This window comes from Leptodactylus fuscus, chromosome 1, assembly GCF_031893055.1.
Source record: "Leptodactylus fuscus isolate aLepFus1 chromosome 1, aLepFus1.hap2, whole genome shotgun sequence".
Taxonomy (NCBI): domain Eukaryota; kingdom Metazoa; phylum Chordata; class Amphibia; order Anura; family Leptodactylidae; genus Leptodactylus; species Leptodactylus fuscus.
The window spans coordinates 108,298,219-108,314,656 of record NC_134265.1 but is presented as its reverse complement, the minus strand read 5'-3'; the positions used below and the strand labels follow the sequence as shown (position 1 = coordinate 108,314,656).

At 42.4% G+C, this 16,438-nt stretch overlaps 1 protein-coding gene across 1 annotated transcript in view; it reads left to right on the top strand.

The window, feature by feature from the left end:
- The first annotated feature begins 323 nt into the window (after nt 1–323).
- Nucleotides 324–16,438, top strand: part of LOC142204551 (septin-2A) — a 64,383-nt gene continuing 48,268 nt past the window's right edge. Inside the window, exon 1 of the mRNA XM_075275868.1 lies at nt 324–425. The gene's annotated coding sequence lies outside the window, so the exon portion shown is untranslated. The remainder of the gene's footprint in view (nt 426–16,438) is intronic.

The following is a 16,438-nucleotide window of genomic DNA, read 5'->3' as shown; positions in this document are numbered from 1 at the left end:
TCTTCACCAATGAAATATGTTACATGGTCCATAAGCACAAACTACAGAATACAATGCTGTATACATATTCCTACATACAATGTAGGGGACAACTCTCCGGCTTCACACACGTTATCAGTCAATGCTTGTAGCCAGTGCTGCACACATGACCCCTACAGACACGACACGTTCCCACACTACCCCAGCAGCCTAGGATACATTCCCACAGTCTTCCATACTCCCAGCTGCTCACGCCGCTCTGGATCACATTCTCTCCTCTCTACTATTGCTCTGCACTGTGACATACCAGCGAGTTGACGGCCGGCGCGGTGCATTGTGGGACTGTGGAGGTCTGCGATTGGGAGGGGCCCGGATTCCAAAGTAGAGCGGCACCGTCATCCCAGCGCCCGGTGTGTAGAGGCGGAAGCTACAAGTGGTCCAGCCAGGTGAGGGGAGCACATAGGGGTGTGTGTGTGTGCGCCCATTGCTTATTGACAGTCTCTAAACTTTGCTGAAACTAAGGGGACTTGTGTCCATCTTGTGTATGGATGCAGAGAGCTCTGTGTATTCAAGCACATATGATGATAGTACCTTACTTCACCAATGTGGCAGATGCTTGTATCCTGCCAGTGATCGTCTAGTCTACGACCATTAGCAGTTTCTTGTCTATATGATCTATGTTCTGCTGCTAGCATGCCATATGTCTGCCCATCACAGTCACAAGGCAGTAGTCTGGCACAGGGGGCACTTATTCTGTACTTTATTTTTCTCCACAGCTTGGGCCCTGTTCACATCTACACTAGTGATTACTATTGTTTTGCTCTATCAAAGGAAAATGTTGCATCTTACAAATGATGGACACCAATGGGGCCCTAAGTACCCCATCAACTATTATAGGGTCTTGTCTCCATGAAGTTTGGACAGCATAAAGCAAGCGTTTTCAACAGAAGCTGCACCAAAATTACCTGAGCATTAAAGGAATCATATCACTAAAACGCAATTGTTTGCTGTTCGGAACAGCTGATCCGAACAGTGTTCGCTCATCTCTATTGTAGATTTTTTTTTCAGATCATTTTTGGAAGCTGGGTAACCCTTTTAAAGGGATCCTATCAATAAAACAATTTTTTGTGGCTAACACGTAGGAATACCCTTAAGAAAGGCTATTCCTCTCCTACCTTTAGATGTCTTCTCCACGCTGCCGTTCAGTATAAATCCCGATTTTCGTTGGTATGTAAATGAGTTCTCTCGCAGCACTAGGGGTGTCCCTAATGCTGCGAGAGAACTCTCCTTCTTCAGGAACGTCCTCTTCATGCGTCTTCTTCCGGCGCAGGCGGTCAAGTTTGTAGGCCTCGGGCAGAGCCGACTGCGCATGCCCACAGGGTTCTACTGAACGGTGGCGCGGAGAAGACGTCTAAAGGTAGGAGAGGAATAGCCTTTCTTAAGGGTATTCCTACGTGTTAGTCACAAAAAATTGTGTTTTATTGATAGGATCTCTTTAAAACGGTTACCCAGCTTCCAAAAATGATCTGCAAAAACATCTACAATAGAGATGAGCGAACACTGTTCGGATCAGCCATTCCGAACAGCACGCTCCCATAGAAATGAATGGAAGCACCTGGCACGGTGAATGGCCGCCGGCAAAGTGTACGTGCCAGGTGCTTCCATTCATTTCTATGGGAGCGTGCTGTTCGGAACGGCTGATCCGAACAGTGTTCGCTCATCTCTAATCTACAACAGTGCGATATCCTCACTGTATCCTTGTGCAGCCTTTTCTTGGCTTTTTTTTTTTTTACTTGAGACTCCTTGTATCACTATTATTTACATGCAGTGAATCTTTGAACAAATTACATTTCCCATGGTTCATCTGCCTGCTCTCATTCTCTGTTTGCTGCTCAGAGTGGAGAGCAGGCAGATACATCATGATAAACGTAGTTTGTTCACAGGTTCAACGCATGTAAATAACATATACAAGGAGTTTAAAGTAAAATAAAGCTAAGCCAAGGAAAACATGAGTGTTTAGCCCTGTTGTGGATGTATTTGCAGATAAATTTTGGAAGCTGGATAACCTCTTTAAAGAGGATCTTTCACCACCTCCACCAATTCAAAGTTCTTTGCATCGATTAATAGCAGTTAGGCCTGGTTTACATCTTCTTTTGGTATTCCGTTTGAGGAGTCCGCTTGGGGACCCCACGAATGAAATACGAAACGCATTGACAAGCAGTGAGCTTATGAAAGCACACAGACTCCATAGACTATAATGAGGTCTGTGTGTTTTCTGCGCTGTGTCCGCACAGAACATGCGAAGCGAAAAGTATTAGGGAGGGGTGGGGGGTCCCAATGTGGACTCCCCAAATGGAAGACCAAACGCAGATGTGAACCAGGCCTAACTCCACTGATTCCAGCACATTTGGAATTTTCTCTCTAGCCCCCACCATTCCCAAGCAACAAGCACAGTCAGTTTTGATGGCTGATGTTCTTTTTAAAGGGAATCTGTCAGCAGGAAAATCAGAATAAAACTAATGACATTACATTGTAGGGCAGCTTCTACACTTTGCAAAGACACCTTTCTTATTCTGCATTGCAGCTTAAAGAGGACCTTTCATCACTTGGGGCACATGCGGTTTTATATACCGCTAGAAAGCCGACAGTGCGCTGAATTCAGGGGTTATGCGTTTTTTGGGGGGTTTTTTTCGTTTTATTTTTCCTGGATTCTCTTTTTACTTCACATTAATTTGGTGAAATGTAGAGGAGAATTTCTGGAGGGCAAGACTGCAATACCACAATGTAGAAAATATCCAGTATGATGGCTTGTTGGTTGATCATTTTTGTAAAGAATTTGTATGAAGTTCTAAACTCATCATGTATCTGTAGGATAAGTGATAAATGTCTGGTGGGTATCCAACTGCTGGGATCTCCACTGATCATGAGAATGGGAATCCTGTGTCTTCACATATGAATGAAGTGTCCGTCATTTCATTAATTTCTACATAAAGTTCCAAATTATTATGCAAATGATATTTTTCTCTAATTTACTTAAACAGTTGATGCAAAAGACAGTCATGACAATGTTAAAATCTTCAACCGTTAGAGTATAAATTATATTTTATTGGAAAAACCCTTTTTTTCCCCACAAATTAAAAAATCAAATTCCGCTGTTCCAAATTCTTATGCACAACATAGTTTCTAAACATTTTATAGGGTGTAAAGAGCTGAAAATGGTCATTTGTTGAATTTGCAGCAGTAAGAGGTCACATTTACGGAAATCTAAACCTGTTTCAATAAAAACAAGTTACATGTTATCATAGGACCCCTTCTTGCATCCACAGACATTGTGAGTTTTTGATAGTTTCTTCTTGAATTTCTTTGCAGGATGTCAGAATAGCCTCCTAGAGTTGCTGATTTGATGTGAAACTGTTCTCACCCTCATAGATCTTTTGCTTGAGGATACGCCAAAGGCTCTCACTAGGATTGAGGTCAAGGGAGGATGGTGGCCATCATGAGTTGCTCTCCTTTTATGCCCATAACAGCCAATGACTCAGAACTATTCTTTGCTGTTTGACTCTTACTTCCAATTTGCATAATAATTTGGAACTTGTTGTATAGGACGGCCATAGAGAAGGAAACTATCTCTCACTGCTATCTATGGCAGGCCCATAGTGATGAATGGAGCTGCTGTGTGCATGTATGACCACTACTTAGTTCAAATAGGAGAGGTGGGACACACTACTCCTATTCTTGTGAATGGTTGGTGTCTAAGTGATTGGGTGCCCACAGCTGAGACACTTCTCAAACTATCCTTTTAAAGTGGTCTAGGTCATCTGTAAAAGATCAGTGGGAGTCTGACACCTAGAATCCCCACTGGTCAGCTCAGTGTTTATATCCCACACCATTTGTTTCATAGCAGCTGTTTAATGTAATTACAACCTTGTTCCATAAAGCGAAGGACTGTAAGTACTTAACATGGCTTGCTATGCTACACACGGTGTGGGATGTGAACAGTGAAGGCGTCCTAGGGCCTTCAAACAGTAGATCAGTGAGGATTCTAGGTGTCGCACCCCAGTGACCTTTTACTGATGACTTTTTCTGAGTATCTGACATCACTTTAAAAACAAACAAACTGAAAATGTACTTTTTACATGCATGACAGGCTAAACTTGTTGTGTAGCTTTCCTCATTTAGGTCTACAAGTTTGTCAATACTTGAACATCTAAACCTGTACAAGTGACACAGTTTGGACTTGTTTACTTAAGAGTTTTCTTTTAAGCTGAGGCCCCACGTTGCGGAAATACAATTTTTTTTGTTGCAGATTTTGCTCCGTTTTTTTTTTTTTTTTGTAGCCAAAGCAAAGTATGGCTACCAAAGGAATGGGAAATATATAGGAAATACCGTATATACTCGAGTATAAGCCGAGTTTTTCAGCACAGTGTTTGTGCTGAAAAAGTCCTCCTCGGCTTATACTCGAGTCAAGTGCAGGGGGGATATTGTTATATACACTCCAGACACTGTGTTATTTGCACGGTGTAGGTTGCACTCCAGCCAGAAGGTCTACGGGGAGTGCAGCGGGATGCCCTCACTGTCCGGCTCCTGTAGCAGCTCTAGGCTGTTGATGGTTCAGGTGCAGCTGCTCCTCACTCTCCGCCTTCAGCTGCCACCTGTCCGGACCCGCGGGGAGCGCCAGCATCGTCACTAACTGTGCAGAGAGTCAGCAGCTTCAGCGTAGGGTCCACAGGAAGATGGCGCTCCCCGCGGGTCCGGACCGGCGGCAGCTGAAGGCATAGAGCGAGGAGCAGCAGCACCTGAACGATCACCAGCCTGGAGCTGCCGCAGGAGCTGGACAGTGAGGGCATCCTGCTGCACTCCCCGTGGACCTTGCCACCAAAACTGCTGACTCTGCGCAGTTAAGTGACGATGTTGGCGGGGTCCACAGGAAGATGGCGCTCCCCGCGGGACTGGGCCAGCGGGAGCTGAAGGCAGAGAGCGACGAGCAGCTGCACTTGAATCATCACCTGGAGCTGTCGCAGGAGCCGGACAGTGAGGGCATCCTGCTGCACTCCCCGTGGACCTTCTGGCTGGACAACCTTCTCTCCCTGGAACAACTGCAGCAGAATGTGAGTACAACCTACACCGTGCAAACAATACAGTGTCTGGAGTGTATATAACAATATCCCCTTCCACCCCCACCCCCCCTTGAAATGAATAAGTAAGAGTGAGCTTTCAACTATTTATCCCCTATCCATAGGATAGGGGATAAATACTAGATTGATGTTGATGGAGGGTTGGGGTTTGGGGTGCAGTAGGCGCTGGGGAAGGGGGGGGTGTTTTGGTTGTATGTCTGCCCCTTCCCTGAGCTTAAAGGGGCAGACCCCCCACTTGGAATTCAAGTCTGACTACAGCCAGGCTGAATATAGGGTATCTGCAGTGCTTCTATTCCTGTCAGTACACCAGAGGGCACACAAGAAAAATAAACATTCATTTAATTTCTATGGTGTCAGGTTAAAGAAAGGTGCTCTGTAAACCCCACGTTGTAGAAAAGCTGCTTTTTTAGTTGCAGATTTTGCTGCAGTTTTTTAAACCAAAGCCAGGAGTGGATTGAGCAGAAGGTAGGTGTATAAGAACTTCCTATATATTTCCCATTCCTTCTGTAGCCACTACTCGGTTTGACTCAAAAAATGCAGCAAAACATGCAACAAAAAAAGCTGCTTATCCACCACGCTGGGCATTAGCTTTATATGGAAATGCTATTTATGAAATTGTCAAACAAATTTTCTTTAGATTGTATGCTTGTATTTGATTTTTTAGGTAATAACTTTGTTTTACCAACTAAATAGTGCAACTGTTGCTCACGACATGCAGTTTAGCTTTGATGGCTATTCTTCTCCTACCTGTAGATGTCTTCTCCGTGCCGCTGTTCCATAGAAATTCCGGTTTTCTTCGTTATGCAAATGAGTTCTTTTGCAGCACTGGGGGTGGGACCCAGCGCTCAAACAGCACTGCGGGCGTCCCCAGTGCTGCGAGAGAACTCTCCAGCGTCTCCTCCATCTTCTTCAGGAACGTCCTCTTCACGCGTCTTCTTCTCTCATAGACTGCGCATGCCCACTGGCCACAAGAAAAATGGCCGCTGACACGGTAAGTAAGCGGCCATTTTCTTGTGGCCAGTGGGCATGCACAGTCGGTTCTGCCCGAGGCCTACAAGTTTGACTGCCTGCACCGGAAGAAGATGCGTGAAGAGGACGTTCCTGAAGAAGTTGGAGGCAACACTGGAGAGTGTTCTTGCAGCATTGGGGATGCCCCCAGTGCTGTTTAAGTGCTGGGGCCTGCCTCCAGTGCTGCGAGAGAACTCATTTGCATATCGAGGAAAACCGGGATTTATACGGAACGGCGGCGCGGAGAAGAATAGCCTTTCTTAAGGCTATTCCTAAGTGTCAACCAGAACAAAAATGTGTTTTAATGGTAGAATTCCTTTAAAGTTACATTCATTCAGTCGTCCATCATCTCCATACTAGGCATACAGGAAACAGAATCAGAGTTTCTGCTCTGCCATGTGTGTTCTGAGACCTGAAGATTTCAACAGCGGGGCCCCACATGCTCCGATAGCCTATTTCCTCTAGCACCCCGGTTTAATCAGCACCACATCTTAGAAATTCCTGAGATGCCCAGTTCCCATAATTGTCTACAATCAGTCCTTGTAGTATGTGCTAAGACTGCCTTGTGTATTGTGGGGAGAAAGCGTGCAATATACTGATATCTTACATGTTCCATATCGTCATTCCTGAATGTAGGTAAAGAATTAGTACATTTACCCTTTGTCTACATTGGATTTATAGAGGGAAGTAAAATGTGTTCCCAGGAACTGTAAGGCAGGAAGAAGGGTTTTCTCGCTCTCTGTGACATTCCACAAATGCTTGTCAAGCTGTAAAGACAGCTTAGCTTGTGAGAGCCATTGCAGAGGATGGACAGCAACAAGTCTGACAACTTTTCACATTCTTAAACGCCTTATGATGGTTATGTCATGTTACATTTTGACCACAGCAATTGCGGCTGTCAGTAGATTAACTACAGGTGTAATTGAGGTGACTCTTTAGAAGATCCCTTCAAATCAACCCCACCCCTTCTTCTGTGTCTTAATTTGCTATGATGTCACATTGTTCGGTCTCTTTGAAGTGCTGGTTATATGCTATATTGCTACCTTTACCTAATATGAGACAGTTTGGGGTGCTTGTTCTACAAAATAGCTCCATACCTACTACATGAGATGCAGCATGCCATGCTTTTGTCTGTCCATTTTGTGTGAAACAAAATAACCGAAAATCCTAGGCAGCACGGTGGCTCAGTGGTTAGCACTGCAGACTTGCAGCGCTGGAGTCCTGGGTTTAAATCTTGTCTAGGACAACAACTGCAAGGAGTCTGTATGTTCTCTCCGTGTTTGCGTGGATTTCTTCCCACACTCCTACAGTATGAAATCTGTCATACAATAGAAGCTACAGATTGCACTATTTTTTTTTCCCCAGAAGACTACAAATACTTCTATCATTTTTGAGGAGTAATTTATTTTTATCTACAGAGAATTACGAAGTTTGTATTAATGGGAATAATGTGTAGGCATAATAATGCTAAGAGATCACTATTAAGGCAGAGACACCATTACTATAACTGCCTTCCATGTATAAATAGCAAATTTAGGAGTTTTATTTTTATGGCCTTAAGAAAGGCTCTTCACATCCTTAGGTACCAGCGGTATTATATACTGCTAGAAAGCTGGCAGTGTGCTACATTCAGCAAGGCTATTAAAGTGTACCGTCAGGGGGTTGGGTTCCTCACAGCCCAGCGGTGACGCTAGGTTGTAAGGTCCACCCTTCTGATACTGGAGAGACATGGGTGCTGCAACTAATGTCACCAATATTTCCAGCATCTGTGCACGTACTGGCAAAGCTGACAGCTGAGTTCAGCTTTCTAGTAGTATATAATAGTATATATAATAGTATATATATACCACCAATGCTAGAGGCGGCATCCACTGCCCCGATATATATCTTCTTGCACTATAGCACCTCTCTTCTGCGACTCTCCCTTTGAGCGCTCCAGGAAACCAGTTCACAGTGAGTGATTAGGCACTGGGGACGAAGCTTGGGTGTAATCAACTTTTATGAAATTTTTCAAAGAAGGTGGAGAGAACATTACAGAAATCAAAACAAGAATGTCAAACACAAAGGAAAAGGGCCATACGCCCAAGGTCCCACTCAGAAGCCACGCTACGCCCAAGGTCCCACTCAGAAGCCACGCTACGCCCAAGGTCCCACTCAGAAGCCACGCTACGCCCAAGGTCCCACTCAGAAGCCACGCTACGCCCAAGGTCCCACTCAGAAGCCACGCTACGCCCAAGGTCCCACTCAGAAGCCACGCTACGCCCAAGGTCCCACTCAGAAGCCACACTACGCCCAAGGTCCCACTCAGAAGCCACGCTACGTCCAAGGTCCCACTCAGAAGCCACGCTACTCCCAAGGTCCAACTCAGAAGTCACTCTGGGGGCGAAACTTAAATATAGAAAGACTGCTAAAAGGTCTCGTGCCTATTAATACACATGAAAAAGATTTTTCAGTGCCTCAAAAATGCCTTTTCAGGCATCTGACATCTGTACAGTCATTTTTTGCATCCATTGGTATAAGCACCATCCACCTATGTAGAAGTCTTTATTATGGTTCCTTATAAAAAAGCATGGTACCAGTGAGAGCAACCTGAAGAAACTTAATTTAAAAAAAAAACAAAAAAACTCACATTTGTATTGCTATTTCAGACTAACATAGAAATAAAACATTACTTCCATAGAATGGTATAATAATACAAAATTAGTAAGAGCCAAGGGGTGCAGGATAATTATGCAAAAAGCATAAAGCAAACCTTATAAAAAACAAAACAAAAAACTTGCTATGCTATGAGAGCCAAATGCCTAGTCCTCTTGATATGAATGGAGGCATATTGAGGGAGGCATTAGGGAAACGTGGGACATCAAGTAAGGTCAACTCTACATGCCAGGGAGCACAACATGTAGGAAATAAAACAAACCTAGGGAAAGGGAGACAAAGGCAAGTGAAGAGAAAACCATGGAAGATACAGCGAGGAAGCCAAATGGGGTGTACAGCAGCCCAACAAACCAATAAGACAGTAATGTGCTGACAAAGCAAATTGGGAGCACCAATGGAAAAAATCACAGGGGGCTCAGTGGTTAGCACTACAGTCTTGCAACGCTGGAGTCCTAGGTTTAAATTCAGCCAAGGACAACATCTGCGTGGAGTTTGTATGTTCTCCCCGTGTTTTTATGGGTTTCCTCGTACATTCCGGTACTCCGGTTTCCTTCCGCTCGTCAGACATGTATAATGTAGATGATTGTAGTAATGTAGATTGTAAATCACTGTCCCATATAGAGCTCACAATGTCTGTAAAGTGCCGCAGAATATGTTGGTGCTATATAATGAAGCAAAATAAATAAATAAATCATTCCACCAGAGCCCAGGAAGAAGAGGATGACTGAAATGAGGGCCACTTGTACTAGATATTGGCATACTGGGTTGACTCCTTAGGAGTTTGGTCCACAGACTTCCTCTACCTTCAATGACTGTTCTGTATGTCCTAAAATAACATAAAGAATCACTTACAACATGTAAACTTCCTGTGTTAATTTTTAGCACATAATGTACCATAGTTCTAGTCTAATATATATATATATACATAGTATGGTTGAAAAAAGATGTAAATTCATCGAGTTCAGCCAAGTGATGGGACAGGATGCAGATTTAAAAAAATTAGTTCTGGATATAAGAATTCTATACATATCTATAATTAATTATATTATTTTATTATTTATTATAATTAATAATTTTATTAATTGAAGCCATCAAATGTTACTGTCGGGGCTGTGTAGTTGGTAGGTCAAACCTCCTCAGACAGCGGTAGTAAATCTGAATTTCTACAAAAGTAAATATGTAACAACCTCTGCATTTAATTATTTATACAATATTAATAATTGCATAATCCTTTAGGCTAAGTTCACACGTGAAAAAAGCTAGCTGATTTTGTCACTGATTTTTAAGCCTCGCTTTTTTTGGACGCTGTTTTTTGCATTGGACGCTGTTTTTGACGCTGTTTTTGACGCTTTTTCGGTCGCTGTTTTTTTGAAGCTTTTTTTTTCCCCAGCCCATTTTTTAACTAGCCAGCCCACTGGGCATGGCCAAAACCAACCCCTTTTTGTCTGTAGGCGCCATTTTAGCACACATCTCCAACTGAGCAGAGCTCACTGCTACTTCATAGCAAGCTGCTATCTTTGATATCAAAAAATAAAATTTCCTAGAGAGAAGGGAGCCCAATGAATGCTGCTGTTCCCAGATGTGCTGTGCTGTGATGAGTACTGTCACAAAATGGCTGCAGGAAGCAGCCAACACCCATGGCCACTCCTCTGGGATGTCACTTCCAAAAGTGTGATAAAAAACAGCTAGCTGTTTCAGTCGCTGTTTTTGCCAAAACAGCTGCAAAAAAAAGCGACCAAAAACCGCTAGCTGTTTTTTCAGCGCCCAATAGACTCCAATTCATTTTTTCAGGCGGAAAACGCCTGAAGAAAGGTCATGTCGCTTCTTTTTCTGCTAGCAAAAAAAGCTAGCAATAAAAAAAGCTAGCAGAAAAAAAAAGACTCCAATTCATTTTTTCAGGCGGAAAACGCCTGAAGAAAGGTCATGTCGCTTCTTTTTCTGCTAGCAAAAAAAGCTAGCAATAAAAAAAGCTAGCAGAAAAAAAAAGCTAGCAATTCACATAGGGCTCCATTTTATGGAGGCTGATTTGGCCGCGAAATCAGCTGTCAAAATCAGCGTCCATGTCCCCGTGTGAACTAGCCCTTAGAAGTCAGAGGTTGTAGCTTTTTTTTTTTCTGAGGCTCGGTTCACATCTGTGCTTGTATTCCATACGGGGATTTCATCCCCCTCTCCGTGTTTTTTGCCCTCTTCGGGCAGAAACCGTACAGAAACCACACCGACCAAATTATAGTCTATGGGATCCGTGGGTTTCCTATGGTAACCGCTTTTTTTTAATGCGGATTAGGTGTCCGTTGGGGGGTACCCAAGCAGACTACCCCCAAATAGAAACCAGATGTGAACCTAGCCTAACCCACCCTGATTTGGCCCTGATTCCCACGCCACAACCCTGGTTAATGTTGTGACCAGCTCCTAAGATGACTATTCGACAGTTTGTCCATTCTTATGGTAAAGAAACCTTTTTTTTTCTTTTTCTTTCAATGAAGGCAGGGCCTCCCAAGATCTCTCATAAATACAATTCCTACTCTTTGTGTCTTCGCTCACATACCTTACACACCTTATTTATTAGCACAGTGATGGACAAGTTATTGTAGACCTTTAGACAGTTAGCTTTTCGCAAGGACAAAAACCAGAAAAGGCTAACCAAAAATCCACAGATTCCTGACGTATTTTTAGCTGGTGTATTTCTGTAAAATATTACAAAAACTTACCATGTGAATGAAACATTTGGAAAATACCTGTTTGGTGTATGGAACTGACCTAAACAGGTAGAGGGTTTTAGAACTTAAGAAAATGTATATAAATGTTTCATGCTTTACTTGGAATGGATTTACAGGATTTTGATATCCTATATTGGGAGGTGAGGGGTTAAACAAGTTGGGCATCCAAAGCGATTACATTGCCCCTCACCTTCTTGTTTCTTGGCAGAACTTTCTGTTCACTTTGCTTTGTTATGATAGGGTGGGGCTTGTGGTGCCAGCTGGTTAGTATTTCCCTTTATGTTCCTTTTTGGAGGGGGGGCTTTTACACTTGTTTCTCAAGAGATGTTTATATTCACATGGGATATTCCGAAATCTCTTTTCATATGAATGCATGGTGGGGAGCTCTGGGCTCATGAATATAATGGACTCATAGCTCATGACAGTTCTCAGTACTGGTCCTTAGTGGCTATTATCCAAACAGCATATAAATAAAATATATATACGCACCTTGCCTCCTGACTTCTGCTTCGGCTCTGACTCTTTCATAAATTGTTGTCGGCCAGGGTCAGAGAGTCAAAAGCTTCTCTAATCCGTGAGAGAGCAATATTGATAACTGTATTATATTTGTATGTATCTACTGTGTGTGTGTGTATATATATATATATATATATATATATATATATACAGTCCTATGAAAAAGTTTGGGCACCCCTATTAATCTTAATCATTTTTAGTTCTAAATATTTTGGTGTTTGCAACAGCCATTTCAGTTTGATATATCTAATAACTGATGGACACAGTAATATTTCAGGATTGAAATGAGGTTTATTGTGCTAACAGAAAATGCGCAATATGCATTAAACCAAAATTTGACCGGTGTAAAAATATGGGCACCTCAACAGAAAAGTGACATTAATATTTAGTACATCCTCCTTTTGCAAAGATAACAGCCTCTAGTTGCTTCCTGTAGCTTTTAATCAGTTCCTGGATCCTGGATGAAGGTATTTTGGACCATTTCTTTCTACAAAACAATTCAAGTTCAGTTAAGTTAGATGGTCGCCGAACATGGACAGCCCGCTCTCAAATGATCTGAAAACAAAGATTGTTCAACATAGTTGTTCAGGGGAAGGATACAAAACGTTGTCTCAGAGATTTAACCTGTCAGTTTCCACTGTGAGGAACATAGTAAGGAAATGGAAGACCACAGGGACAGTTCTTGTTAAGCCCAGAAGTGGCAGGCCAAGAAAAATATCAGAAAGGCAGAGAAGAAGAATGGTGAGAACAGTCAAGGACAATCCACAGACCACCTCCAAAGATCTGCAGCATCATCTTGCTGCAGATGGTGTTACTGTGCATCGGTCAACAATACGGCGCACTTTGCACAAGGAGAAGCTGTATGGGAGAGTGATGAGAAAGAAGCCGTTTCTGCACGTACGCCACAAATAGAGTTGCCTGAGGTATGCAAAAGCACATTTGGAGAAGCCAACTTCATTTTGGAAACAAAGATTGAGTTGTTTGGTTATAAAAAAAAAGGCGTTATGCATGGCGTCCAAAAAGAAACAGCATTCCAAGAAAAACACTTGCTACCCACTGTAAAATTTGGTGGAGGTTCCATCATGCTTTGGGGCTGTGTGGCCAATGCCGGCCCCGGGAATCTTGTTAAAGTTGAGGGTCGCATGGATTCCACTCAGTATCAGCAGATTCTTGAGAATAATGTTCAAGAATCAGTGACGAAGTTGAAGTTACGCCGGGGATGGATATTTCAGCAAGACAATGATCCAAAACACTGCTCCAAATCAACTCCGGCATTCATGCAGAGGAACAATTACAATGTTCTGGAATGGCCATCCCAGTCCCCAGACCTGAATATCATTGAACATCTGTGGGATGATTTGAAGCGGGCTGTCCATGCTCGGCGACCATCTAACTTAACTGAACTTGAATTGTTTGTCCAAAATACCTTTATCCAGGATCCAGGAACTGATTAAAAGCTACAGGAAGCGACTAGAGGCTGTTATCTTTGCAAAAGGAGGATCTACTAAATATTAATGTCACTTTTCTGTTGAGGTGCCCATACTTTTGCACCGGTCAAATTTTGGTTTAATGCATATTGCACATTTTCTGTTAGTACAATAAACCTCATTTCAATCCTGAAATATTACTGTGTCCATCAGTTATTAGATATATCAAACTGAAATGGCTGTTGCAAATACCAAAATATTTAGAACTAAAAATGATTAAGATTAATAGGGGTGCCCAAACTTTTTCATAGGACTGTATATATATTATAAATATATATTATCATTAAGTTGGAGTTGGTAATTTTTTTATGACTCCATTCTACCCAAAACTGACCCCGGCTTCTTGACTCCACAGTCATGGTTGAGCATGTCATTGCCTGCCTCTGAAAGGGTTCAGCATATTGACATAACAGATCTGTTTCAAGTTAAGGCTACGTGAAAACTGTTAAGTGAAAAACCGTGGCGGCAACACATTATGGTTTTTCTTGAAGCAATTTACACAGAAGTCTACCAAGATTTCTGTTGTGGACTTTGCTCCAATTGTTCCTATAGGGGAAACCGCTGGCTTTTCCGTAGATATAAATGGCATGCTGCTATTTCCAAAACTGTGACGGTTTTTGGAAATCGCAATGTGTACGTATTTTCCTGTAATGTGTGGATGGGATGCGCCACGTGGGGCCCCGGCCTCAAAGTGTTATTTCCATGATACATACGCATTAGATGCACAGCACGGACTCAATCTTCCGAGATCACAGATAGTTCCCACACCTAGTTCATTTATGGTCCACAGTATCTATATAACACACATATTAATAAGCAACAGGTATTGTCCATATACATGTCCAAGATATGATCTTAAACAATTCCTTTAAGGGGGTAATTGTATTGTCTGTAACCTTATACACCCATTCCCATCGTGAGGTTTGAAATATTATCTTAAGCCTGTGTATCAGCATGTAATGATGGCCAATACTGTTGAACTTGTGTTTTTCCCCTCTAACACCTGTTGGGGGAGGGGGGCTCAAGACCCCCTGGGTTATGTTTGTCGTAGGCCTAATTGAAAAAGAGGAAGTTACGAGCGCTCGGGTGACACACACAACAGACACAGCTGTCAGTTATTCAAGTGCCACACTTTATTGTACAGTATCTCAAGTATATATAGTCACAGACAAGCAGCAAGGCATATGATCTTATTACGTCATGTCACAAGACAGGCTGAGGCTAAAAAGCCTTTGTCTTAAAGTTCCATCTTTGCTGCTTAACAGACAATTTTAAGCTATAAGAAGCTAATGATTTGTGCTGATAATCAGTTTCAGTTCTCTCTTTCACCCTTGTGATTTTGAACTGCAAGCCATGTATTTTCCAAAAGATATTTTAACCCTTCACACAGCCATATTTTCTAACCAGCCAAACACCTGTCTATTTTTATGTCATATTGGATTTTTTACTTCAGCCAGTCGTTGGCCATATGTTGATGTTTATGGTATATTTGGATCATATTTTCTGATAATGGTGTCTCTTGTCCTCCCCCCTTCACCCCTGTGTACTGCTTTGACTGGTCTTTGTACATGGTAGTAAATAGTTGTACTGGTTTGGACAATCGGATAGATCAATCATATATCTGTCAGTTAATTGAAATGTTATTCACCGCCAATTAGATGTTCTCTACTATCATATACTGGATTATTTGGGCAGTATTTTTCTTAATTGTGGTCACAATTTATGAGTTATTGGGCAGCAGCAGACGGATCTGATAATCTTTCATAGTCTGTCATTGAGAGGTTTATCCATTTATGGTCATTCTATAGAGGACCAGTCTCCATATCTCAAAAGCACAATCACATACATCTAATAAGTGCGGTCACTTTGAGAATTTTGGCCCTGTTTGGCGGGTTAGAGTATACTAGCCAACTGGTCAGTAATACTGTGGCCATTGTTTCTCTGGGGGGCTGTTTGTGTGCTGCATGTCATGCCTTGTTACCGCCCACTTGGCTAGTATACCCTAATTTGCATAAATACTAAAAGAGCTTATATCTTTGGAATGGGTGAAACACCGAAATTCCCAGTGACGTCGCCTCAGATAATATAAGTCATTAGGCTTCAGACCTGGTGGCAGGTCCTCTTCATTTCCATGTATGGTCTAGTAATTTACTATTACTATTTAGACATTCCTGTTCTTTTCCTTTTTGTGCCAGTGACATCATCAGCATGCCGACATCTAGGTGAATCTGGATAAAATATTAGTCATGGTGTGACTCAGCCATGTGGTAGATAAGCAGCATCCTGCGCTGCTCACTGGCCCTATCCATTACATGTATACAACAAACAATGCATTATTGTCGAATGAGTGTCAGGCGAGGGTGAAATGAATGCATTTCGCATCTTTTTTGACTCTGCAGCAGGACGCAGATTTAAGCTTAGCTTTGAAACAGAAAAAAAATTCTTAAACATATTATTGCCCCTCATGTCTGATCATTGGGATGGCCATAAAGCATTTGGAAGTGGCAGCTAGCCATGTTTTACTTACTCTTCTGTTCATTTGGGGTTCTCATTTTTGCAAATGTAGCAGCAAGTGCAGCCATGTTGGTTGTTGGCTGTTCAGAATCTCCTGGTAAATCTATCGCATTGATTGTATAATCTGATAGATTGACAGGCAGGTATCTATTCTTTTAAGCCGGAAATTCAGTCGTGAAAACCAATACTGAATAACTTGTAACTTTAGACTTATTAATACATGGTCCAACTGCTGGGACCCCCACTAGTCATCGGTATGGAGATCCCATTCCCCCATCTGAATGGAGTTAAAGGCCAAGCATGCGTACTGCCGCTCCATTCATTTTTATGGGACAACTGCACGGTATAGGGCTACATCTAGCAGTCTCGTAGAAGTAAATTAAGTCTCTGCATCTGCACAACCAGCTGCTCTGTTCACTTGTGGGTA